This window comes from Camelus ferus, chromosome 35 (genome assembly GCF_009834535.1).
Source record: "Camelus ferus isolate YT-003-E chromosome 35, BCGSAC_Cfer_1.0, whole genome shotgun sequence".
Classification (NCBI taxonomy): domain Eukaryota; kingdom Metazoa; phylum Chordata; class Mammalia; order Artiodactyla; family Camelidae; genus Camelus; species Camelus ferus.
This window is the reverse complement of record NC_045730.1, coordinates 3,725,020-3,752,406: the sequence shown is the minus strand read 5'-3', so window position 1 is coordinate 3,752,406 and position 27,387 is coordinate 3,725,020. Positions and strand designations below refer to the sequence as shown.

Sequence of the window (27,387 nt, the reverse complement as noted above, 5' to 3'; positions counted from 1 at the left end):
TCACTTGCCTTGATAGGTATGTCCATCTCACACTCTGGAAATACCAGCCCTCTCGTTGGATTAGGGAACCCAGAAACAAGTGCCTAAAATCCTCTTTATTCTCTGAAGGGCTTCTTCTGACTTCCATTCAGTAAAGAATTTGCTCTTTCTTTTTATTTGTAAGCATATTAAATACTTCTTACGACATGAAAGAACTAATTGAATCCAGTTTTTCAAGAGCTGGTGTATAGCAACATAACTATAGTTAACAATATGGTATCGTATACACAGACCAAACCATCATATTGCACACCTTCAGCACACACAATTTTCAATTGTCAACTACACCTCAATAAATTGGGGGGGAAAATAAAGACATAAATTAAAAAGCATTTGCTCTTTGTTTTTATTTGTACAAGGATTCACTACTTCTTTCTTTAAAGTATAGTTAGTTACAATATGCCACTTCCTGCTATATAGCATAATGTCCCAGACATAAATATATATATATACACACACACATATATTCATTTTCATGTTATTTTTCATTAAAGGATATTACAAGATATTGAATATAGTTCCCTGTGCTATACAGAAGTTTGTTGTTTAATCAATTTTTATATATAGTGATTAATATTTCTAAGTCTCTAACTCTCAAATTTCCCACCCGCTTTCCCCTGGTAACCATAAGATTGCTTACTATGTCTGCAACTCTGTTTCTGTTTTGTAGATGAGTTCATTAGTGTCTTCTTTTTCCTTTTTTTAGATTCTACATATGAGTAATATCATAAGGTATTTTTCTTTCTCTTTCTGGCTTACTTCACTTAGAATGACAATATCCAGGTCCATCCATGTGGCTGCAAATGACATTATTTTAGTCTTTTTTATGGCTGAGTAGTATTCCATTGTGTACATATACCACAACTTCTTTATCCAGTCATCTGTCGGTGGACATTTAGGTTGCTTCCATGTCTTGGCTCTTGTAAATAGTGCTGCTATGAACATTGGGGTGCATGTATCTTTTTTAATTAGTTTTCATCTTTTCCAGATATATGCCCAGGAGTGGGATTGCTGGATCACGTGGTAGGTCCATTTTTAGTTTTCTCAGGAAACTCCATACTGTTTTCCATAATGGCTGCATCAGATTCACTACGTCTTGTGATAAGTAAGGGTTTACTAAATCTACGTCCATTCACTTCTTTACCATAAATGTATGAGTGAATGTGTTTCATACACGTGTAAGTGTATTGTGATTAGCTACCTTTAATTAATTCATCTGTGTAGCAAATACCGTTTCAGTGACTTCTGTGTGCCAGGTTGTTGGGGAAATGATAGGAAACAAAACAGAAAAAAAAGTCCCTGCTGGCAAGGAGCTCATGCTCCAGAGAGATAAAATTAACTGGGAGGGGGACTAGGGACATAGAGGGAACACTGGTATGGATGGATGGGTGTGGGGGCTTTTAGGGGCTGCAATTTTTAAGTAGCGTGATCAGGGAAATACTCACTGAGAAACTGATGCTGGAGCCAAGACCCAGAGGAGGTCTTGTGCAAATGTCCTGGCTGAGGCTTGTCTGACATGCCAGGGAGCATGACAAGGCCGGTGTGGCTGGCGCTGAGTGAGGAAGATGACTCACAGAGGTGCCCCGGGAGTGGGGCCGGGGCGGATGTCAGAGAAGGGAGCCCCTGGGGGGCGGGGGCAGAGGAGTGCTGCATGGGATGTGGGTGTTAACGGGGTCCTTCTGGTCGCCGTGCAGAGGACAGGCTGCAGGGGAGGGTCTCCCCAAGGCTGTCCTGCAATGACGCGGGTGTAGGTTTCACCATACGCACCTGTGCCTGTGGATAAACGCACACACGCCGATAACATCTCCCCCTGCGGCAGATAAGCGCCTGCAGGCGCAGAGCCGCTCACTGCCTCTCCTTCTACATGTGCTGCTGTTCCCTCCCAGACTGAACCCACATGTGACAAGCACTTGTGTCAGTTCCTCTTGACACAAGAAAGAGCTTTACTTACCATGTTCTTACTCGATCGTGGTCGGTGGGCAGCAGAGGGAAAAAATTAGCCTACTGTGTGCTTTTCCCTCCTCGTATGCACCTCCCTCTGGCAGTCTCAGCAGATGGCTTCTCCAACCCATGCTTGAGATTTAGTCAAGAGTGGTTTTCCCTTCACTGCTAGTAACTCAACCATCTGAAAGGAGGATTTCCAAGGTCAAAAATGACAGTGTCTTAGGAAAATAGAATTTACATAAAACTTACTTGCATCTCTAATAGTGTTTGATGGGTACGTTTCAGGAAATTCAAAAACCGGTTTTGTTTTTTGTTTTTTGTTTTTTTGGTTTGTTGTTTGCATTCCCTTCTGATTCGCTGTGAAATTCAGACACAGGCTCACATCCTAAGCTTAGTTGGTGTTCTTTTACACATATTCCCGAAGGATTCATTAATTTCAGACATAGAGTAAACTCAACTGATCGCAGTGGAAGACAGAACCCGCATTGAAAATAACCTTGAAGATGAAATGCTAGAGGAAGAGCTGCATTGAGCAGCCAGCTCACTTCAAGGTGGGCTCTGATAAGGGGCACTTAGAGCCCTTGAGAAATGGGAAGGGTTACCTGGAAAGATATTTCCCCCAAGTTTCCCAGAATTTGAATTAAAAGAGAAGAGAGGCTGCTTGAACACATATTGGAGGACTGAAAATGTTTGAGACACTGTCACCACCGCAGTTGTGTGTCTGCAACTCTGTTCTGGTCGTGACAACAGGTGCAGTCAGGCTCTATTTTCCAACAGCTTTTGAATCTTGCAACAATTAACAGTGTTCATCTCTATTCAATATCTTGTAATAACCTTTAATGAAAAAGAATATGAAAATGAGTATATGTGTATGTCTATGCATGACTGGGACACTGCTGCGCACCAGAAATCAACACATTGTAACTGACCGTACTTCAATTAAAAAAAATAACAATAGTGTTCTTCTCAAGAAAAAGAAAAAAAAAACCTCTTTTTTTTTCACATTTAAAAGCGTTCCTCACAAACCCTCTTTCTGAGCTACACTTTTTCTATTTTCTAGTGGAAATCATAACCACAGGTTACCATGTTTTCTTTCCTGTGTTTGAAAACCACTTGTGTTTTAGTGAAAGCATGAAGGAGAACAACGAAACAGAAGACTTTAAAACACTGCGTCCCTGTCGCTGGAAATGAAAATGTCTCATTACTGACAGCTTCCTCTGCTGCAAGAAATTCTGGTAAGCTGACAATGGAACTTTTGCGTCCATCAGTCTCAGCTGAATACAAACCACATTTAATTATCCAGAGTAAACCGCACCCCCCCCCCAAAAAAAAACAGCTACTTGTCAGAGTTCGGTTATTTTGTACCTTATGGACTTCTAAAATTGAAAGGAATGGTCACTTACTCATCACTCCATGTTACTGCTGGGGAAACTGCGGTCCAGAGAGATGAAGAGACTCGCCCTTATCCACCAGCTTGTCAACGCTGAAGGCTGAGCATAGCCCTGGAGCTGCATTTCTCTGAAGCCCGTACGCTCTGCACACACCACCCTGCCTCTCGGCACAGCAGATACTGGAAAGGCGTGGGGATATATGTTGAAGGCTTACTTGGCAACTTCCATATACTTTATTTAAACTAACTCTTCCCTATGAGGTAGGTGACTGGAGGCAGAGAAGTGTTGTAAAATGCACTGAGTACCTACTATGTGAGCAGGAAGTTTGTGTCATCAGAAGACTTTGATAATCAGCATTTAGCTGCTACTGAAGAGAAAGAAAAAGGTGATGGTGCTTCTCGAAGGCTGAGAGTTGGAAACCAAATATGTTAGCATTTACGCTTTACTAAAAGCATGGCTTGCAAATTCCCCCTGTTGCCCTGGCTTCCTTGGCAACACCAGAGATGCCCCCAGGACCCTGCTGACCCACTGTCACAGGACACATCCTAACACTCGCAGGTTTGCACGAGGGCTGCAGGCAGAGGGTGGGCTGACAAGCCAGGAGCCTGCAGTCCATCTGAACCTGGACCACATGGACCTTCCTTCCGTCCAGCGCACTCTCTCTTGCTACACCTCTCTCTGCTCTCAGCCCAGCACCTGGTGCCTTGGCGTGGCTGCTCCTTGAAAGATTCCGTTCCAGCACCTGATCCTGGACTCGGCAGGTGTAGAAACTCAGTTTTGCCTGGGTCATCCATCTCTGATGCAAAAACACGCACCACCATCACGGAGGGTCCACCGCATGAGATAACTAGTATCCGATCAATCAGGAGATGAAACCACAGATCGAATGGGTTCTTCATGAGCAAAGAAATATTTGAAAACACTATGATAGAGGAAGGCGGGTGTTGTCAAAAGGATGTTTCATCAAGTTAATCAAGCCTTATCCTTCTGCAGTTTAGGAACACATCTTTTGAAATGAACATTTTCAGCTCCTGAAGTTAAAAAGTACAATTAAGTACACTTGAATGATTCAGCAGACAAGCAGACAAAATTTAACCATCCTTTTTAATATTCTTTATCATCTCTCAAGCTCTCTATCACTGTAAACCTTATCTTTAATTATCTCAAGTAAAAATGTACCTGGTGGTTCTTGATTGCTTTTATATTTTATGCCAGTTATTTCATGATGTTTAAATCTGAGACATGCTACCTCCTCCCATCTGTACTTTACATTCTTCTGGTTTTTGTTTTTTTTTTGTACTTACATTCTTGATTAGACTGCATTTGGAAATTGTCACGAACTGCCTTTCACCCAAGTTGGGAAATACTCTATTTTTAAAAATTTTGAGGCACTTACCCACTGACTGTAATGTGGACTTCAAAGATTCTTTTTACTGAAATTTTGCCTTTCTAGAACAAATATTTTATATTATCTACACTGAACAGGGTGCAGCAGTAGGGAACTAGGGGAGGGACAGAGACAAAGACACAAGCGCAGATCTGAGGCTGAGAGGCTGTCAGTGGGCAGGTGCGTGGTAGGATTTCAGAGAGAGGCTGCTGGGAAAATCAAAGGGCAGGGGAGCCTCCCAGAGGAAGAGGAGCCTAGAGTTGGAGCGGTGAGCAGCCAAAAGGACTGGAAGCACCTTATGTCTCACTCCTTCAGGCATCAAACAAGAAAAAAGGACCCAGAAAGTATTCGTGACTTGTCTGAGGTCACACTGGCATTAAGCTTACCTTGTTGCCATGTTGAATAGCACAAAGAGAGGGAGAGAGATAAGGAGGGAGACAGAGGGACAGAGACAGAGAAACAGAAAGAGAGAGACAAAGAAAAACAGAGGCAGACAGGGACGGCGGGACAGAGGGAAGAGAGAATTAACCCCTCCGCCACACGGTCTGCACTCACTGGGCTAATGAGCCGTCCGTCACCTGGGCCACCGACCCTGTTTCTGGCTACAGAGAAAGGACTTTATGAATATGATACTGCATTTCATTTTCAAATAACTTTTCAATATTCAATTTACTTAAGCTGATAAACATACCGTTCGCCCATTTCTACCTCTGCCCCCCTCCCCAGGTCATCAACCTGTTCTCTGTGTCTATGGACTTAGTGCTTTTTGGTTTTAGGTTCTACGTACAAGAGGGATCATACAGTATTTGTCTTTCTCTTTCTGACTTACTTCATTCAGCATAATGCCTTCGAGGTCTGTCCATGTTGTCACAAACGGCGAGGTTTCAATCTTTTTTTTTTTTTTTTTTTTTTTTTGCTGAATATTTTTCCGTATTCCACACTATTATTTCTTTATCCAATGATCCATCAATGGGCACTTAGCTGGCTTCCCTGTCTTGGCTATCGTGAATGATGCAGCAGTGAACACAGGAGTGCAGGTATCTCTTTGAGATAATGATTTCATTTCCCATGGATATGTGCCCAGAAGGGGGATGGCTGGATCACATAGTAGCTCTGTTTTTAGTTTTTTCAGGCGCCTCCATACTGTTTTCCATAGTGGCTGCACCAATTTACATTCCCCCTAAAAGTGCACAGCTGTCCCCTTTTCTCCAGTCCTCACCAACACTTATTTCTAGTCTCTTCCAAATAATTTTTTTTTAATTGGGGTTGACATGTGGGGAAAAGTACACAAGCCACGTACGTGCAGTGAGATGAACTTCTGCAAAGTGGGCATGTCCGTGTAACCCCCTCCTGCGTCAAGCGATGAAATGTTACCAACGCAGCCTAAGCCACGCTGATGCCCACTTCCAGACGCTGTACCATCCACCTCCCACAACGTAACAACCGCTCTCCTGACTTTTCACGGCAGGAATTCATTTTACTCACTCTTGAGCTTTGTGGAAATGAAATCACACAGCATGTCTTCTTTTGGACCTGGCCTCTTTCACGCAACATTACGATTATGAGATTTGTTCAGACCACAGCAGTTTGTTAAAATTCATTGCTGCATCGTGTCCACTGACTGAGGTACCACAATTTAATTATTCATTCTACATTTGGTGGACACTTGGGCTGTTGCCAGCGTGGAGTGATTATGAACAGTGCTGCAATAAATACGTGGTACCCATCTTTCAGTGCACGTCCATATACATATCTGTGGGTTATGTCCTCATGAAACGCCTGGGTCCGCGTCTGCACATGCTCAGCTTTAGTAGCTACTACAAGTTTCCCAAAGTTGGACTAATTTGCACGAGAACTCCCCTTTCTCCGCCTCCTCCCCATAATGTACATAACGGAGTCACTATGTCCAGGGAGTTACAAAGTAGATTATGGAATCTGGGAGATTTTCTTTTTTAGCTAAGGGGGAAAAAAGGGGGGCAGAATTTAAGTTTAGAACCAGGGAAGAAGTCTCCATTCTATCCAAAGGAAATCACGAGGGAAAGAAAGAGAGTCTGCAAAACGGAAGTAAATAGAGATTTAGGAAAACAAATGCATGTACAGTAGCTTCTTAGAAAAGACACTTTTCAGTGCCTCGACACTCTACGGAGCACGCAAAAGGCCGTAATAATCTCAAACATCCATGTTTTAAGACTTTCCATTGATTCATTGTTCGGATTCGTTGGCTCTGGTCCTCACTCCCTGCCCAGGAACAGTGGGAACTCGGTAATCACCTTGCAGCAGCTAAAATGTGCGGCATCTCAGCTGCTTCACTCAGAAGCTTTTTTAAGTTCTTAAGTCTTTTTAAGTTCTCCTGGCAGGTCAGGTCACATGATATGCAGCTTCTCAATCAATGGCTTCCTTGTTTTTTTGCTGGGGGAGAAACTTTCTTAGTGTGATTACAATGTAGCCTGCATTTCTGCAGCCCTGCTGAATTGATGTAACACCCAAACTTATTTACTTAATCTGGCAACTTAGTACAAATCGCTTTAGCCTGACCAAAAGCTTTTTCTTCTGGTTTAAAAGTGCGTGACCCAATAGGTAAACAGGGAGTTGGTTTTCTTTCACTGCGCAGTGGAAACTGCTTAAAACAAGTTACATTTGAAGAAAAAAAAATTTTTTTAAGCCATTCTGTGGAGTTACGGGGCAAATTTAAGCAGCATCATTATTCATCCTTTAAGGCATTTGTGTGTGGAGGAGTAATTTTTGTCATTTAGTAAAAAGCAAAGCAGCTGGTCTTTTTAGAGCAACCAGAACATTCTAATCATCTCCCTAAGAGTCATATTTGCATCTCCTCAACAAATAAAAGTCAACAAATCAAATAAAAATCAAACAATTTTTAAACAGATATTGCAGACTGCAAACTATAAATTGTGGGCTGCTGATGGTTTCAGCTTCAGTCTCAAGATACGTGCTCTCAGCCAAGACTAGAACAAGAGACCAAAGTATTAACAGTGATCTTTATATTTTGAGATTACTAGGGTTTGTAAATTTGTTTTATATACATTTAAATATTTTTCAAATTTTCTATACTTAGTATTCATCAGTTTACAATGAGGCAACATATAATAGTTATTCTAAAAATAAAATAATTCCAAAAATTATAGATAAAATCATGTTAAGGAAATATACCAAAATGTTTATTGTCTTTGGATTGTGAAGTTATGGGTAATCTGTTTTGTCTTTTTTCTTTTCTCTAATTTCTAGATGTGTGTGCGTACATATAAATGCATAACTTCTACCATATGAAAAATTATAAACATTATTTTTTTCAAACTCTGCATGCAGAATATGACCTCTGTGTTTAGCCTCTTTCGTTAGTGGCCAGAATTCTCTGGACACAGTTCAGCATTGGTCCAAGTGAGCCCCACCTGGGTTCTGATTCTGCCCCCACCGCTCACTTGCTGTGTGATTAAGCTACTAACCCACTGGAGCCTCAATGTTAACATCTGTAAAGTGGAAGTAACACCAGCCCTGGTACAGGACTGCTATGAGGCTAACCAAGATGACACATGTAAATGGTACAGACATTCTACAAAGGGCAATTGACCTTTCAAAGTACAACATTCTCCTCTTAAGGTTTATAGGGATCGAAGTAGTTCAGAGGTTTACCTACTCAATCTGCCTTATGAAACTGGCCAGATGTAATAGGAAAGCCTCCCTTTTCATGAATTTTAAAACAATACAATGTATATCTGATTTTTGAGCATATCTCCATCAAGTTCAAATATGAGATATAAAAGAATTAATTTATTTTTCTTTATTTTTTTGTGTTGTGTAAATGTACAAATATAAGCTACTGATATGGTTAAATATTACAGATTTTTCTTTAATCATCAGAGTTATTTTATTCAAGTACTGGGCAATTCAGGTGTATGGGTGTGTGTGTGTGTGATGTATAAAATGGAGATGGAACATCTGCTCTCTGAATGCTGTGCTGAATCCCAAATGTAAGACTTTAGTCTTTTGTTTGCTGACTGCCTAGTGACCAGCAGGAAAAGAAAAGACAAGAAAAGTGAAAAGGAAAGGAAAGGAAAAAAGAAAAAAGTCAGCTGGGATCTACTCACAACATACGAGCCAATATAAGTTTAAAGAAATAACCAAACTCGAGGGTAAACATTTGTTGCTGAAAAACCATTTCAAGGGTGATATGCTTGCACCACAGGATAAAACGGGACCATGGGACAGAGCACATCTAACCTACTCATAGAAGAGCCAAATATGGCCAATTTAGCCTCCTTGGGCCAGTGTTCTCACCACTAAGGAAAAAAGAAATTACTTATATTTTCGTTTCACAAAATATTTACTTTCAAGTGAATGGCTGAAACTATGGCGTAGTCAGGAAAGCTGCACACGGAGAAGAGAGTCATGACTGTCAAGGTCTTCCTGTGCCCTCAGTATACGACTTCCTTGAGAGTATTTGAATTTTTATACCAGTGACTATATTAATTTAGCAATGAGTAGGAGGTGCAAATTTTATTACATTTCCCATCACTAACAATTAGGACTTTCTTTTCATTGCCATGACTCATCTCAAGGGATTTGTTGTAAAAATCAAATGAAATAATTGAAACAAAGTGTTTGTCACCATGCCCAGACACAAGCCATGAACGCACAGTGAGTTTTAGCCAGTATGAGGTTCACTCATAATCTCTTTCTTAAATGAAGACGTAACACCGGCCTCCCCTACCTTGTCTAAGATTTTAAAATTAGCTCAACATTACTAAGCTTATAATGACAACAGAACTTCCAAAAATATCACATTATGAACATTATTCCTTTCAGACATCAGGGTAAAATCTGCATTCACCTTTCACCACCGCACTCATGGTCTGGAAGAGTTGATAACAATCTCCCTAAGGCAACTGTATTTCAATATTAAACACAAACAAACAAACAAACAGAAAACCTTACTATCAACAGTAGTCAAGTTTTACTTACTCTCCAAAAGGAGAACCAATTTCTGCTTCAGGGTTTTAGGGCTCTCATTTGGCAATAAAATATTCTAACTTATAATTATCCTTTTGTTCCCCACCTGGATGTCTAAAGATGGATTGAAAAGAAGAAAAACTCTCCTTCCTGTGTCCAGATTGTGAATTTAAAAGACCTGTTTTTTAGCAGCAGTGGTGTTTTTATTGAGGTACAGTTGACTTACAGTATTATATTATTTTCAGGTGTACAACACAGCGATTCAAAAACTGTGCAGATGATACTCCATTTATAGTTACTATGTAATAATGTACAATAAAATACCTGGGGTTTTTTTGTTTGTTTGTTTGTCTCTGCCTCTTTTGTCCAGAGATCCTACAATAATTTTGACATTTTTCTGAATAAATTTACACTAGACTCAGCATGCTTCTCAAATCTTTGGTTAGGGTGGGTCGTGGTCTTCCAATTCCAAGCCAATTCATCTGGGGATTCAGGTGGACCGCTTTATAAACACTCTGCCAGGCCTGTGGAAAAGCAGCCAGCTGGACAGTCCAACGTCTCATGAAACTGTCCGAGCTGGTTTCCCCCAAGTGGTGACTTTCTGCAGAGATGGAAGGGTCCATGTGAAACGATCCTTTGTTCCCGTAGTATGGTCATACCCTGCTTCTCCCCTAACACCATTTCTCTCCAAATTGAGGCTCATAATAAGAACACTTTCTTTTTCATTCCAATCCCATGTCCTTTGTGGAAGGTCAGCCTCACAGAAGGGTAGCCAGAGCTGGTCTTTTGGGGAGGTAGCGAATCATCGCCGAGTAGGGCCAAATTAAAGCCAAAGAGACATCTCAGGCTTCCTTCAGCAAACCCCAAGTTGAGGCAAGATGGACTGCGATGTTTCCAGAGCCGAGATCCCAGGGAGTCATTCGCCCCCCAGCCCTGGACGGAGAGCAGGCAGCGCGTCTTTCCCAGCTCAAGTGAACCGAAGCGGCTCCCCCCAGTCTGTCCTCAGCGCGATTCCAGGAAACTTCAGGGCAGAAGCTGAAAGTGTGGAGGGGGGAGAAGTACAGAACTGAAAGTATGGGTGTGTTTAAAAGAATGAGTGGAACCTCACCACCCACATAAGCCCCTTCAGGAAATGCAATTTCCTCTTCCAGGAAATAAAGGTGTGGAGAACTTCTGAGCAGCAGCCATGTTTATAAAACAATGAGACCATGTCTGATGCGAAGCAGAAATGCCGGGTAGCGGGGGGCAGGGAAGGCCGGCTGCACTGGACGCTGGGGTCGGAAAGGTCAGGTTTCCCTAACACCCAGCAGGAACAAGAACAAATTGGGATTTTTTTTCCCCCTTTTAGATGCAATTCAAGACAAAAACAAAAACTCTTTCCTGACATATGATGGATTTGTTTTACAAGATCCAGTCTTCAGATTAATGGGTTTCCAATTGTAGGACCACATGGTTACAGAGAAACATGGGTCTCCAGAGACCAGTTGTCCCAAAGAGAGAGAGGCAGAGAGTGGAGGGTCTGGTTATAGGACGCAGGCAGTATTCAACAGTGCCCGAGGGCTCTGCTTCAGGCGGGCCTCAGTTTAAGTCCTGGTTGTGGTACTTTATCAAATGCGGGATCTCGGGCAAGCTGTCTAATCCTTCTAGACTGCACTGTTCTCATCTCTAAAACAGAGGTGATGGTGAGGATATAATATCTACCTCTTAAGAGTGTTATGGCGGTTCAATGAATAGTATATCGGAAGCTCTCATCGCAGTGACCAGTGGACAGGAACTCCGAATATGATGACGACCATCACCATTGGAAATGTTTTAAAAGCCACTGACTTTTTTTTTTAATTGAAGTACAGTCAGTTACAATGTGTCCATCTCTGGTGTGCAGCACAGTGTCCCAGTCATGCATAGACATCTGTTCATTTTCATATTTTTTCCATTAAAGGTTATTACAAGATATTGAACATAGTTCCCTGTGCTCCACAAAAGAAACTTTTTAAAAATCTGTTTTTATATACAGTGGCTAACATGTGTAAATCTCAAACTCCCAAATTTATCCCTTCCCACCCCTCTTCCCTGGTAACCGTAAGATTCTTTACTAAGTCTGCAAATCTGTTTCTGTTTTTCAGATGAGTTCAGTGTCCTTTTTTTTAGATTCCACATATGAGTGATATCATAAAAGCCACTGATTATTGAGTAAATTAAAAGGACATAAGACTTTTCCCTTGAGCTCCTACATGTACTTAACCTTCTCAAATAATCCATGAAAACCCCAGCAGTGAGGAATGACTGGGTTTGCTGTCTCCTTGGCACTGGGGCAATCACAGTCTGCCGTCTCTCTTCCGTGTGATGGGCTCTGTTTAAGGACGGCAGGAGGAAAAGGAGGAAGGCACCTGGAAGCAGGAGGCTTCTCTTCCGCAGTCTGCCGAGAGGAGCGGGGCCTTCTCAGCAGGGGTCCTCCTTCCAGCTCTGCCACCTTGTTCTCAGCCACAGACATATCTTCCCACCAAATCACAATGGCAAATATACAGTGAGTGCCTACTGCGAGCCAGCACGTGGAGGTCGGTCCACGCTCAGACCTCCTGGCTATGATCTTCCAAGAGGTGGCAGCCTCTCTGCTGGATGACCCTGGCCTGAGGGTCCATTCAGTGCTGTTAGTTATTGATAAATGCAGAGGGAGGTGGGGGTATAACTTTCAGAGAACATATTTTTATCTTTAAAAGGCGAGTGTGTTTGCTTTGCTGAATTCATACAGATTAGGGGAAAGAGTTACCATCTCTGGTTTCCCAGCACAGGCCTGCCACAAGGCAGCAGTGTGAATTAAGTCATCAAACCCTCCTGGGGCTCGGTTTTTCATCTTTAAAAGTTTGGAGCTAGGTGTAGTCTGAGGTCCTTTTCAGCTGACGGTCTATATTTCCATAATCAGAAGCCTGCTAATCCAAGGTTTGGCTCTTTCGTACCTTTTTAATTGAAAGAAAGAAAAGAAAGAAGAAAGGGAGGGGAGGGAGGGAGGGAAAAAAAAGAAGAGAGGGAGGAAAGAAGGAAGAGAATAAAGAAAAGAAAAAGGACTATTTATTTTCCAGACTAATCCGGGCTTAGTACGTCACAGCAGCAAACGCCTTGACCAAGTGCATTTTAACCACTGGGCCACAGCTGAGAGGGAGCAGCAGCACTGGTAACCAGTGTGCAGGTTTTCTAACCTGAATACACAATTAACCGTATAGAGTACAGGGAAAAGCACCCCAATTATCCTCACCACGAGCACCATTAGTACCACCAACCAGGCGTGAAAGTCTTCAAATGACAAGTGCATGGGTGGGACATCTCAGTGCAGCCGCAAGGGTTGCCAAGTTTAAAGCAGTGCGACTTTGGAAATGATGTAGAACAGGACAGTGTGCAGAAACAAACCATTGAAGTCAGAGACAGAACTTAGGAAGGCTTCTCCAGCGGACAGAAGGGCACTCAATCCTCCTCAGCTGGGCCATTTTAAAAGAGCTCCGTTCACAAATCCTTTGTGGTGTAAAAGCCGGCAAAACAGACGGAGCCCTTTTTGCCTAATGATCTCGCTCCTTCCCGTGGGAAGGCTCGTTTTCGCTTTTCGGTTTGGTCAGATGGAGAGTCATGTGGTCTCAGGGCCCCTCTCCCCCGCGCGCGCGCGGCGCGCGCCGCAGCCTCCCCGGCGCGGGGACGGGGCCTGGCCTCGGACCCGCGGCGCCGCGGGCGGGAGCGCGGGGCGGCGCGCGGGGCGGGACCTGGAGGCGCGCGGCGCGCGGCGGGCGGTGCGCGGGCCGCGGCTCCGGGGAGGGCGTCCGGGGAGCCGGCTCGGCGGCGGGGCCGCGGGGTGACGAGCGCCCCCTGGCCGGCGCCGCCCTCGGGCGCACGCACCCCGCCGGCCGCCCGCTCCCGCGCCACCGCCGCCACCGCCGCCACCGCCGCCCCGCCGCGCGCTCGGCCCCCGCGGCTGCTGGCAGGTAAGTCCCCGCGCCGGTCCGCCGGCTGGAGAGGGCCGGCGCCGGGGGGCCTGGGGCGGAGATCGGGGTGGAGGGGAAGCCGGTCCAGGAAGGGGCGAGCAGGATGACCACGGAGTCGGAAAGAGCGACAAGAGCCGCAAACTTTGGGTCTAGTTTCCGTGGTCCCTCGCGCGTGGGGTGCCTGGGGTGCCCGGGATGCGCGCGGACCTTGGCCCGGAGGGGGCCGGCCGGGGCTGGGGCCGGGGCGCCTCCTCTCCCTTCTCGGGTTTTCTCTCACCTGAACTAACGCGGAGGGAGGGAGGGAGGAAGGGAGGAAGGGAAGAGGGCGGCGGTGAGTTTTAAGTTCTCGGCACACATTTGGAAGGAGAGTTGTTTGGTGCAGCGGCAACCTGTCCACAGTGAAATAAGTTTTCTTGGCGTTTGCTAGAGAAGCGGACGGGGTTGCCAGCATGAACGCTTCCGAACAAACCAAGTTTCTTTTCAGGGGGCTGGGGGCAAGGCGAGGCGGGTTTTGATGGATAACGAAAAAAGTCTGGTGCTCAGTCCTGTGACCTTGGGTGAGAGTGTTTGTTTTTGAGCTTTGAGGGCCACAGGTTAAGAAAGTAGAGTTAATGCCTTTTTTATTGGATGTTTACTGGGGCTCAGATTATCAGTGTGAAATGGATGCTAACGGCTCGGCACTCACCACGGGGATGCACGAGGGGAGACCCGAGGCAGGCGCGCTTGGAGATGCTGGGATTTCTGCCGGGAGAGCGCTAGTGTGTTGCTCTGTCTTTGGGATTGTCCTGCTCAAACTGGTGCTAATAAAAGATGATGGAGTGATGGCCCAAGCTGACAGGGAGGGGGGTGATGACAAGGGGAGAAGACTGAAAACGCATTGCTTTGTCCCTGTCCGTGGAGAGAATGACCCATCCCTAAGGAGTGTGTGGGTCCTTCAGGTGCAGTGCCCTTTCTGGACACACGTCTGGTGGTTTTGTTGTTCCCATTGCATTGTCCCATCACTGGCTTTTCCTGGTGGTGGTGGAGAGGGGGATATTTAATAGACAAGCCCTATTCGTAAGTTCCGCGTTGCCCCACCCCCACCCCAACCTTGTGAATCTCCGTCTTCGTTTTTTTCCCCTAACCGATCTTTGTTAAGTCCTGTAAAATGGCAGTCTTACCGCGGATGCTTCATCTCTTTTAAAAAATGCTGTGTCTGGTGGGAGGGAGGGTGACATTTACTAATCTGGTTGCAAATTACTTTTGAAGTTCATGCACAGCTGTTTAACATCCCTCGGAGATCAGTCCATTGTTTGAAGCAGGTGTCTGCCGCAGACGCAGACGTATCTTGTGAGTCTTTCTTCTGCTGATTGAACGCACATATATTTAAAGACACAGCATAGGAGGAGCTTCTAAAAGCTTCAAAGCCCCAGCTGTGGAACTCCTCCAAGTGAGCAATTAAGTCTAAATTAAGTTGTTTTGTTTTGGGTTTTTTTTTTCCCTGCCTCATAAACTTTTATCTCTGATTTCAAGAGTCGCCTGTTCGGCGTCACCAGCCTTTGTTCCAGCCTCTTGTGATTTTTCTTGTAAACTTTTAAAACGTAAACTTCCAGGGAGGACTCTTGCCTCTACCCTCTGCCTTGTCATGTTCACTTCCGCCAGCGTCTTGTGCGGCAGGTAGTGGCTCGCGGACGGCAAGAAGCTCTTGCACCAACTTCTTTGTCGTTCCTCCGCCGGTGCCCACCTCCCTCCAACAGAGGCTTCGTTACTGAGTCTGCTTGGAAGGCACCTGGATCAGCAGCTGAACTTCCTTTTGTTGGTAGGTCACTTGTCTTTCAGGTGTGCAGGGATGTTATTCAGCTAGCCACACCTCGGTCCTTCTCAGAGTCTCAAAGACCCCTTTCAACACAGATGTGAGCTTTCCCTGTTATGGCAGGTCCTGGAGACCCCCTTGAATAGCCTGTTTGCCTTTGGCTGTTTCTCTAAAAGTCCCTCATTCTGCGGCAATATATTCTCGAAATTCGTCTGTGTAATGAATTTGATGTTTTATCTAAAATTCCGTGTGGACTAGCTCTAGGATTTTCTTCTGAGCATGTGGGCTTATGTACAAATCTGTAACTGGCATTCAGGAATTAATCTCCACAAATCTTCTTACAGTGCAGAATTTGATGATAGGACATTTGTCTTCTTTCAAAATACGAGTAGGAATCAGTACTTCCTGCCCTTAACGCATTTCATGGTCTAGGGTTACTGATGACCTTGTTTGCCCCTGGAAGTATTGCTAATGTAGTACTGTAATGAGACTGTGTGTTAATAAGGGTATTTTTGACTTCAGGGGGCTTCCTTTTCATAGGGTTCAATCTTTTATCTATTTTTTTCCAAGTAGTTTTCACAAATCATTTAATAAATAAAAAAATTGTTGTATGGTCAAAAATCCCAGAGAACATAGATGTATCATTTGATTTTATATAATTTTATGTCATTTTATTGCCCCAAATCAAATTGTAATTGAAAGTAAGGGAACTAGTCTTGTGGTGACATACGTAGCCTTTAACTCTCTGTTTCTGTCTATTGTTTTAAAACTTTGAGCGTCTTGTTTTCAGGCAGGAATGCACCCAGCTTTGATTTTTAATACCTGTTCTAGCTGTTAAGGCAGGAATCAGGAGAATCTTATAGAAAAACATGATGTTGAAGCGGAAAGATGAAAAAGCTGTTTCCTCGCAGTAATGGAAACATCTTTCATTGTTTTAACCTGTCGAGCATTTATACACAAATTCACATTGCTCTGTCATCTAAAAATATCCTTGGGATGGAACGGGAACCAGGGATTTTGGAAACTAGGACTGGCTCACCTCAAGCCTGGAATCATAGATTTCTGCTCTGGGATGAGATTGGCAGATATTTAAAGGCACACACTGGCCACACGTACTTCTATAGATTGGTGTTAACTTTTGAATTAAGCTAATAATATTGATGGTAGTAACGGAACTAACAAAAGCAGTAAGGCATGGTTTTATCCATGCATTTTTATTTATAATTTATGTACCAGATACTATGCTCAATTTTGTTTGTATTTGACAAACATTACCGTCCCATTTAATCTTTGCAAAGCTTTTATAAATTAATAGCATCATCATTATCCCCATTGTCCAGATGGGGAAACAGAGGCTCAGAGAGGTTAAGTCGCTTGCCCTGATGTTACAGCTGGTAAGTGGTGAAGTCAGGTTTGTATGACCACCAAGCAGTGACCATAAACCACAGAGGTGGATCACCTACTAATCACATTTTTGAAATTGTGGTACAGTACACATAGCATACAATTTGCCACCCTAATCCTTTTTAAGTGTACAGCTCAGTAGCATTAAGCTCGTTCACATTGTTATGCAACCATCACCACCATCCATCCACAGAACCCTTTTCATCTTGCAAAACTGAAACTGTGCACCTATTAAATAATAACTCCCCATTCACCCCTTCCTCCAGCCCCTGGAAACTTCCATTCTGCTTTCTGTCTCTGAAGCTGCCTGCTCTAGGTACCTCGTATAAATGGAATCATATGGTATTTGTCTTTTTGTGAATTGCGCGTCTCGCTCAGCTTCATGCCCCCCAGCTTCATCCATGTTGTGGCCTGTGTCAGAATTTCCTGCCTTTTTAAAAAGGGTCAGTAATAGTTCACTGTAGGTATATGTCCTATTTTGTTTATCCATTCGTCTGTTCATGGACACTTGCTTCCACATTTGGGCTTAACGACTAATGCTGCTTTGAATATGGCTGTAAAAAAATCTCTCTCTTCAAATCTCCACTTTAAATTCTTTTGGCTCCGTATGCAGAAATGAAATTGCTGGTTTAAATGGTAATTCTGTGTTTCTTTCTTTCTTTTTTCTTTTTTTTTTTTTTTTTGATGACCTACCGTACTGTTTCCATGTCGGCTCCCCCCGTCCCGTTCCCTCCAACAGAGCACAGGGTTTCAGTGTCTCCCCATCCTCATCAGCACTTGTTGTCTGCTGTCTTTTGGATTGTGGCCATCCTAACAGGTGTGGCATGATAACCGGTTAACTTTTTACCGAACCATTTGATGCCTGACATCGGAGGTCTATGGACTGATTCTGCTCCTGAATTCGTTTTTTTTTTTTTTCCCCATCTCATCCTGTGCTTATGTCCCGCATTCTAGTGCAGAGTAATTGGAGGAGTTACTACTCCAGCATCCCTGAAGGACTAGGGAAGCCACGGGCAGGAGGCCTCCTAACAGATAACTATAGGTCTCTGCAGGGAGGGCTGCCCCTTCCTACAGGAAGGCCCCCGGGATTTACAAATGAATAGTTGTCGAGAATCACATAGGCATGGCCTTAGTATTACAAACTTTAAATGTGCACCCCAGACCCTTCGCAGATGAGTTAAAGTTTGCGTTATCTCCTGCGTGTGATCAAAACAAGACAGACTCCCAGGACAACAGAACCAAAGAGTGCACGGCTGTGCTTTCATTCATCAAGCGTTTGTTGTGAGCCTCGGCGCCACACACTCTGGTGTGTAACCCGTGGGGGAGAAGCTGCCAGGGGAAGAGGAAGTTACAGCAAAGCATGGTGACTCCAGCATGTATGTGTATTGTGATGTGTCGGTTGGTAATATTACGGTGCACAACTGTGTTATATGTTGGCTTGTTTGCTTTGTCTGTGTCCACCTTGAGAATCGAAGCTCACGAGGGCTGGCATTTGTCCGGAGCTGTGTTCCCAGCTACTACGGCGGGGCTGACACACAGAGACCCCTCAGTAAATCAGTGCAGGATGAATGTGTAAGTACGGGGAACGTACGTGGTGCCAAGGGACCAGTGGCTCCGGGGTGTCTGAGAAGATGTCCTAGAGGAAGTGTGAGAGAGTGTGGCAGTGAGGATGCTCTGGAAGAGAGGAACCACATTTTAGGATGGCCTGAGGACGCGAGAATACGTCCTAGTGAGAGAAAGGAACACAGCCTGGCTTGAGCGTAGCAAGCGCGTGAAGGGAGCGGGGTGAGCCCGGAGGCTCCCGCTCGGAGGCGTGGTTGGCAGGACTACGGGTCTTCAGCTGGAAGCACAAAGAGCAGGCTCTTCATTGCCCTCGGCCATCTTATCCTCTTTCCCATCTCTGTGGGTCCCGTCTGTGGGTCGTTCACCCTGAGTAGATGCTAAAATAAGCATCTAGGAAGTAGGGTGTTGCCAAGATAAGGGTGAGTTTCCAAAGCAAACTGAGCGCTGTGAGTCCATGGTCAGTGCAGACGGCTCTTCACATCCCAGGGGAGCAAGAAGCCAAGTCGCTCGCGAAAGGCAGCGGGCACGCCTTTCTCGCAGTTTGGGGAGGAGTTCGTGTCAGCTGTGTGTTGAGGGCGGTAGTCAGCAGTTTCCACTCTGCGGTCCGTTCATGTATTGTTCTCCGTGATTCAAAAACAGGCCTCACCCAGTGTTTTCCAAACCGCAAGACACAATCCGTTATTGGATTCTGAAATGAACTCGTTGAGTTGTAACAAGCGTATCTGTACACGTGAAAGAGAACGGAATGGAAAATACTAGAACGCATTTCATGGGGCAAGAGTAATTCATGAAATTTTGGGTCATGGAGTTCGGGACATGTGTCTTACCTGAAAGTTTGAAAACTGTACACCTGTGACACTTAGTTTTCCACAGTGTTCCTTTAAGTCACACAAGCTCAGGTCTGGAGGGAGGCGGGAGACTTGGAGAGGAAAGGCGTGTTAGCTGGCTGGCATCGTGCCAGGGGCCTGGCTACATGGGGTCATGTCCTCCCGAAGTCCTGCTCATTGGGTGGATGGGTCGCAGTTTGCAGAGGAGACACTGAGGCTTGCAGACGTCAAGAGAAGGGTCACACGACACAAATTACTGGCCAGGAACCCTGATCTCTTGGCTCCCAATATAATCTTTCAATGCCTCCATGGGTTGTATTCCCAAAATTTGTTCGTCAGTTGACTGGGGAAGACGTTTTCTCAGGGAGAGTGTTGTGACCAGGGTCCACGTTTGTTAAGAAGAATATGAATCTTGGGATCTACCCTATCAGCTTCCTAAGGAACTGAATCGCTTAGGAAGGAAAATAGTATTGATTTTTTGAACTGAAGTTGACATAGATGACAGTGGCCACCGCCCCTTCCTCCCCCTGGAGTGTCCTCCTTGCCACGGGGAGGAGACCGCATCTTCGGTGCCATGTGAGGTGATGTGCTTTTATCTGAAGCTGGAGTGCGTGGGGCGGGAGCAGAGTCCACCTCTCCACTTCTCCCAGGGTGTGCCCCCGGGCTGATGAGTTCCGCTCGACAGAATTAGGCAGCTATGCAAATTCACGATGCTGTGATTCCGTGATTTCAGCCTCGGCCAGGCTCTCCGACTTCGCCTGTTCCACCCCCGTTTGCTTTCTGCAGCAGCTGTTTCCAGCCGCCACCTGTCACCACCATCCCCTCATCCTGCTCTGCTGGGAAAATGGAAGTCTTCCCGATGAAGGCCACCTCACCCTGCGGTCACAGAGCTGCAGATCCAGCTCCCCCTGGACCCACCCTCCCACCTTTCCTGTCTGTTACAGCGAAAAAATATTTCCTCACCTTCCATCTTGATTATCTCCTCTCGGGCCCTATTTTCCTCCCTTCCCTCCTTGCTGGCCCCATTCTCACTGCACAGACATGCTGAAACCCCTCCCAGCTTTAAAGAGAAAGGCCGTCCTTCCACGCCCTCCTCCAGCCACTTTCTTCTCTTTCCTCCCCTTCACAGCTGGACTCCTTAAATTGTCCTCTCCACCGCTGCCCTGTGTCCTCTCTCCACGTCTTGGCCGCAGACAGCTGGCTCTGCCTCCGGGCGTCTGTCACATTCACGCTCGCTCTTTCCAGTTCTTGCTAAATTCCGCTCTTCTCTCCCTTGTCTTCTCTGCGGCAGACTGAGTCCGCGCATCTCCGCACCCTTGGGGCAACGTTTCCCTCGCATGCCTCCCCCACTTCCCGTTCTCCTTCCTTCGTCTCTCCTCCTTTGTGAGCTCCTCCTCTCCTTTCTGTCCCCTGGAAGGTTGGCGTTCCTCAGTGTTCTCACCCCGCGGGTACCTCATCCCTCTCTGACCTTGACAGCCCTCTCCTCGCTGACCACTGCCCAATCGAAACCTTTCCAAAGTCCTCTTCTGCGGCGGGTTGATGGGCGCAGCCAACACCACGTGCCCCGAGCTGCATGCCTCGACTTCCCCTTTCTCTTTCCACAGATACCTGCCTCCCGTCCTTTTCTGAATCTGGCACTGGCATCACCTGTCCTTGCACAAGCAGAAACCTGGGTGTCTTCATGACTCCTCGCCTCCGCCGCTCACCCCGAACCAGGGTCTGTTAGTTCCACCCGCTGCGTGTCTCTTGATTCCCGCCGCCTTACCCCTCCCTACTCTGTCTGCAGGCCGCCGCCATCTCTCTTCTGGATTGCTGCTGTAGCCTCCGGGCTGGTCGCTGTCACTGAGGGTCGTTCTCCACACTGCAGGGGGCAGGATCCTTCTAGAACCCAGAGCTGAGCCTCCTTGCTTTAAATGCTCCGGTGCTACCCAGTGCACTTGGAGGGAAACCCAGACTCCTCAGCATGAGTTAGAAGGTTCCAGTTGGTCTGCACGCCCCTGGCCTCTCCAGCCTCTCTCTCCAGCACCGCTCACATCGCGTCCCTCCACATCCAAGCCTCTTTAGGCTTCTTAGTGCCCTGTGTGTCCCGTTGCCCCCTGGAACTTTCTGCCCAGCCTCTCGCCCTCTCCCTCCTCTGGCTGTTCCCTGCATTTTCAGGGCCTAGCTTAGACATCGCTTCCTCTGGAAGACTCTCCCTGCCCTCCAAATTAGGATTTTGTACCCTCCCCCACGTGTTCTTAAAGCACATACGAGGTCCTCTATATACAGCGCAGCACCACGTGTGGCAGTGAATCAGTGCGTGCTCCCTGGCAGGGCGCTTACAATGTCCTGCCGTTGTCTGTCTGCCTTTTGACAGTCCCAACAGATTGTAAACCCTACGGGGGCAGAAGGCACATCCTCTTTTATTCTTGGTCAAATCCCTAGTATCTAGTGCCATATCCAATGTCTAGTAGGAACTCAGCTATTAGGGGAATAGATAAACGAGCCGTGTGTTTTAGCAGCTGTCACGTCGAAGGGACTGTGTGCTGAGTAATGAGAGAAAAGGCTCCAGCCCAGGAGTGTAAACGTCCGCACGAGCAGAGCCGTTGCCGCCCTCAGAACTGTCTAGACATGTTCTGCTGGAAAGGCAGAGTTGAAGGTGGTGGGAAACATTTAAAAATGCTAAGCGGCAACTCACTCCAAGGGAGAGGTTCCATCTCCGCGTCTCTGGTTTTTCTGTCTCTGTTACCCTTACGGTTTCTCACTCTGCTGACCTTTATAATGCCAACCGTGAAAGAAAAAAAAAAAGAATGATCAGGAAATAAAAAGTAATATTGAAATATTCTGAACCATCATACAAGCAAATGGATGAGGCAGTAGGTACATTGCTCAGTACAGGTGTGCAGAGAGTGCAAAAGTTATTTTAATAAAAAGAAGATACTAAAGGATAAAAGGTTAACAAAAAATTTAATGAAACGATGAAGGATTTTAAGGATTCTTCAGAACAAAATCATAATGATCTCAAAATTCATTAAGCAACATAAAAAGTAAGACTAAATTTGAGAGTTAAGATGATAAAAAAGTACCAAAGATTAAATAATTGAGAGCATTCAAAGAAAAATGTCTTGAAAGTAAAGAGTAATAAATCATTTAACAGACTCAAAGGTAGAATAACCAAAAATATGAAACCAAAGGGGAGAAAAACATAATCTTTTAAAGAAGATTAAAAATAAACCCCAGCAGTAATGAATTGGAATGGGCACTGGCAGGGGTTCCCAACGGCAGTTAAGCCACAGCTTAAAACAATGTTAAAACCGGAGCTTAGATTTTGGGCTTACACCTCAAAAGCCCGCGCGACCTCAGTGGGTTTGTGGAGAAGGGTTTCACGGCACACTTGCTGCGTGAATGGCATGAGGTTTCAAGGGAAAAGCACTGAGTCCCACTGTGACATTTCCATAAGGGCAGCCAAAGAGTGACGCTCACCTGTGTCTGCAAAGTAAGAGAGATGCTTCTGCCTGTAGGAGACTCAACCCCCCCTGCCTTCCTAAAGCCTGATGGTTCTCACCCACGTGTCCCGCTTTCCTTTTGGAGATAAAATCAGGCGGCCCCTGTCCACACCCCTTCTCAGCCAGAGTCCCTTTGGCAGTTACCCACACAAGTGTCCCTTCCTGGTACACCTTTCCCAGGTAGCTTGTGACGTGTCTGCCTTCCCTCTTGTGCTTTCCTGTGTCTCTGGGACTTAGAGTTTCTAGGTCAGAACCAGAGCTCAGTGATCATATTTTAATTCAATTATGATCTCCTAAGGATGCCCACCTCAGGGCATACACTAGGTCCCCGATTGCCTAGTCTCTACTTTCTGTTCTATTTCTATTCTCTTTTCTCTCTTAAACTCTAGGCGCAGAGCTCAGACTGCACCTTGAGGAAGTTCACAGAAACCTCTCAGAGTCAGGGAATGTATTTAATTTTTGTTTCTAATTGCCAGCATGAAGGGTTCTGATTATGACTGCTATGTATTTCAGGCCGTAAGAGCCCTGATCTCTGCAATGTCTGCCCATGTTCCTAAGGTGCGTTTTAGGGGTCTGACTGAGAAGAGGTTCGCAGGGCTGCGCACATCCTTGCCCGTGGAGGCGCTGACTTCTGTGTAGCTTCTGGGTTGGCTTCTAAACTTTTTCATCTGCCTCCCTCCCCTTCCCTCCCCGGTGCCCGGGTGCCAGCCTCCCCGCCTTGCTCTCCAGTCTCCCTGCAGTGAGTGAGGATACATGGAAGTTGGCACACAGAGGGGTTAAGGATCCAGATAGTTTGCCCTTTTCGGTAGAACAGACTGGAGCGAGAGTGGCTCTCGGCTCTGGTGGCATCGTTGCCCCTGCCTTGGTCCACCTTGTTGGTGACCACGCCAGCCTTTCAGAGCCGCCCAGCCGAGAAGGCAGAGAGAAGGGCCACAGAAGTGGGGGCTAGGAGACCAAGGTCTCATTCCTGTTTTGCCAAACTGACTGTAAGCTGAGCGAGTTGGACGGCGGCTGGTCTAGGGTGCCTCCTGACCCTAACATTTTGTAGCTGTTTGAGGGGGAGCTCCTTTGGTAGCCACACGTGCCAGTCAGACCAGGGTTTCACCTGGGCCCGGGGGTGGTACAGTACTGGATACATGTCATGGATCCCAGGCTGCAGCCAGCGCATTCAGAAATGTGGGTGAAGACGAGAGAATATCACCAGGAGTGGGATGTGTAACCCTTCCCCGGTAAACGGGTGTGCAGTCGCCCAAACACTGAAAGCATTCAACGATATACAGTTTAGATTTTGCAAATTAAAATTTCATAGGATGACATCAACAGCACATTTTTTCTTCTTCTACTGTGTTAAGGATGATGGTAGCACAAGAAAGGTAATGACCAGGCTTTCTAAAAAACGCTGGTTCTCCAAAGTGAACAACTTGACCTCCCCAGTGGGCTTCGTGTCTGGAAGGGAAGATGGTGAGGAATAGCAGCCAGACAGTCTTCTCCCCTCTAGGAATGGGGGCTCTTTTAATTCTTCTGCATCAGTCATTTGAAAAGAAAAATCAATTAGCATGTACTTTAGGACATATTTAGGCTGTACAGATGGGTTGGTATTAACAGTGGCCATAAATAAACTCTTTCATAAGAGGAACTGGAATTTACTCTGCCTCTTTCGTGCAACCAAGCCAATCCTGGAGGGTTTTATAAAAATCCTTTTAATGCTGAAATAATTCAGTGAGAAATAACTTGCATAATGCCAGGTTCTGAAGCAGAGGCAGCTTAAATTTTGCCAAAGGTGCAGCACAAGGTACTTTAACCTTCCTTCCTCCGTCTCAGCAAAAAGAAGGATTTCTACCACTCGGGTTCTTTTCATTGAGATTTGTTAATATTTCTAGTACCCTTTGGTCTGTGACTTAAAGTGCTTTAGGAGATAAAGCCATCTGAGCTGTAGGAAAGACTTTGTGTTACTTATTAAGATAAAATAGATGCAAGTTTACTTGACCCCAAAATTGCCAATATTGCTAAACATAAATTAGCACATAATCTTAGGAATTAATGAAGACAAACCTACCCGTTAACCGTTTCCCATTGGTGGAGCCAGTAGAGACCTGTCAACACGTAACATTGGGTTTGAATTTTATGATTTCAGTAGAAATGAAAGGAAGAAGGGCGAGCGCTCCTCTTCCAAGAACAGATTAGAGGTTTTCAAAACAGAGAGAACATATCGTCATTTAAATATATGAAATCAGTTTTCTCCTGGGCAAATATTGTAAATATTTTCTTGTGGAAAAACAGTCTAGGCCTCCGGGTCTAAATCTCTAGACCCAGAGAGAGGACACCGTTTATTCAAGTCCTGGTCTCTCTCAAGATGCGTAGCAATACAGCTAAGAAGACAAATTATAAAGAGTCATCAAACGTTCTGCGGGTCCAAGAAGTGGGACACATATTTACTTGGATGTTTGTCTAAAAAAAAAAACTGCCAATAGGAATGTTCAGACTGAATTCCCGGGAATTTTAATCCACGCATGGTGTTTTCTTGGCTCTTTGCGAGGTGGAATCAGAGGATTACCTTTTCTAAGAATCGCTTTTTAAGGAGCCTGAGCACTAATCAGTTAGGTGTGACACAGGCTTGAAGTAAGATTTGGGGATAAGTGATTCAGGGAAGTACCGCTTATCCCGTGCTGGCCGTGGGCCAGTGCTCTTGTCCTGAAACAGCCAGGGCTGTAGGTACCATGCACTCCACCTGCAGTATTGCTTTGGCTGTTCATCGCTGTGTAACAAACTTTCCCCAAAACTAAGTGGCTTGAAACAACACCATTTTATTTGCTCATGATTCTGCGGATGGGGGATTTGGGCCGGCCCTGCTCCTCAGGGCTTCACCTGGGGCCTCTCACGAGGCCATGGACAGACCTGAGATGGGACCGCTCAGATTTGTGGTTGGTGGCGACGGCCAGAAGACTGAGCCCCGCCCGTGCCTTCTCTTTCTCTCTGTGCGGCTGCCTCGGGTTTCCTCTCCTGGTGATCAGATGCTAAGAGGGAGTGCTCCCAGCACACACTGGCCAAAGCTCAGACACCTGAAGGGCCAAACCAAGAATTCACAGAGCATCACTTCTGTCGGGTTCTACTGGTCAAAGCAAGTTCCAGGCTAGCCAGGGTCACAGGGCGGGGCTGCCGACTGCCCCCTGCAGAAGAGCTTTGGAACAGGAGATGCTCGTGCAGCCGTCTTTGGAAAACAGTTGTGCACAAACATGTAGGCTGTTATGTGATGACATTTCATAAAGGCGACCCCACATTTATTTTCTGACATGGAACCTCTAGTCTCACTCTTCACTCTGCTACGAGAAGGATCTGTTGGAAACAAAAATCTGATCACCATTCTCCGCCTTGCTCTGCATCACCCACAAAATAAAATCAGGACCCTTCACATGGCCTGCCAGGTCCTTCCTGGTCTGTCCCCTGCCTGCCCCTCCAGCCTCCCGTCTCACAAGGACCTGAACACCGCATCGTCCTTCAGCTGCCTCTTGGTTAGCACGGCTCCACGTGGGCCTGTCGCATCCTCGCTTGGCTGACCCCTCAGACATCACCTCCCCTGTGAAGGCTTCTGCACCCCTCGCTGTATTAACACATCCTTCCCCCAGTGCCCTGGCTTCAAGCACAGGAAGCTACCTCAGCAGTGGTGATACACCCCCTCTCTCCCCATCACACTTGAGGGCAGGGATCGAGTCTCCTTCTCTGCAGTCGAGCCTTGAGTTCGCCCCCCACACAGCAAGCGCTCAGCAACTGTGCTGAGAGTGTAGTCTGCGTGCACGGGCGCCTGGAGGGAAGACCAGAAAACCCCAAACAGGAAGAAGGTGGGTGCGATGAGGAGGAGGGTCAGAGCTGTGAAGAGAGAGCCGTGGGACAGAACCCAAAGTGATGGGCGCAGGTCTGCAGAAGCGCAGAGAGAGAGAACACACTAGGTACACACAGGACAGGAGCCCAGCCCAGCAACTGAAAAGGAGTGCTCAGCTAGAGCGCAGCGCAGTGTCCTGGGCAGGGAGGAAGGCACAGAGATAAGACCGACCCCAGGCCCAGCCGTGCGCGTCCACGCAGAGGTGGGAGTCGCACCCCACGAGGGCATCCCGGGCCTGAAATTAAAAGGCAGGGCACCCCGATTCCAAACAGTCCAGACCCCCACCCCTCCGCACACCTTCTCGACAGGGGACTGCCCGGCCTAGAGGACCAGAGGGAATGTGGGCAGAGAGAAGTTCCCAGTTACTCCTGGGAAGACTGGGGCTGTCACTCCTAGATCCCAGAAGGCGCTTTTTTCACTCGGTTGAGTGTCTTTTCCTCCTGAGCCAAACTGACAGAATGATGTGAAAGTGAAACTGACGGCTGTACCTGACGCCAGTGACAAGCTTCAGGGGAAGTGGCACCGCTGGGGAGAGGCGAGGGGGTGTCTGGTCCCCAGTGAGGAAGCCCCACCTTGAAAGCGCCCAGAGCCACCGTTTTAACAAAACAACTGTAAAGGAAGTAATTGTCGTGAGAAAATGCTTTTTCTGCTCACAGTGGAGGAAGAAAGTATGATCGTTTCTTTGATTCTGTTGAGTGTATGAACTCAGGACTGAGAGTCATAACTCAGCCCGAGCTGCTTCTGCAGC

The 27,387-nt window shown here is 46.3% G+C and overlaps 1 protein-coding gene and 1 long non-coding RNA gene across 2 annotated transcripts in view; one reads left to right on the top strand and one right to left on the bottom strand.

Annotated features, from left to right (window-relative positions):
• Positions 1-2,045: 2,045 nt before the first annotated feature.
• Positions 2,046-27,227, bottom strand: LOC116661573. The gene is made up of 3 exons (XR_004317519.1): positions 25,982-27,227; positions 10,357-10,360; positions 2,046-2,057 (listed from the first exon to the last, which is right to left on the bottom strand). It is a non-coding gene; the product is annotated as an uncharacterized LOC116661573 (long non-coding RNA).
• PRKCQ (protein kinase C theta) overlaps positions 13,517-27,387 on the top strand; it is a 131,658-nt gene continuing 117,787 nt past the window's right edge. Inside the window, exon 1 of the mRNA XM_032473991.1 lies at positions 13,517-13,691. The gene's annotated coding sequence lies outside the window, so the exon portion shown is untranslated. The remainder of the gene's footprint in view (positions 13,692-27,387) is intronic.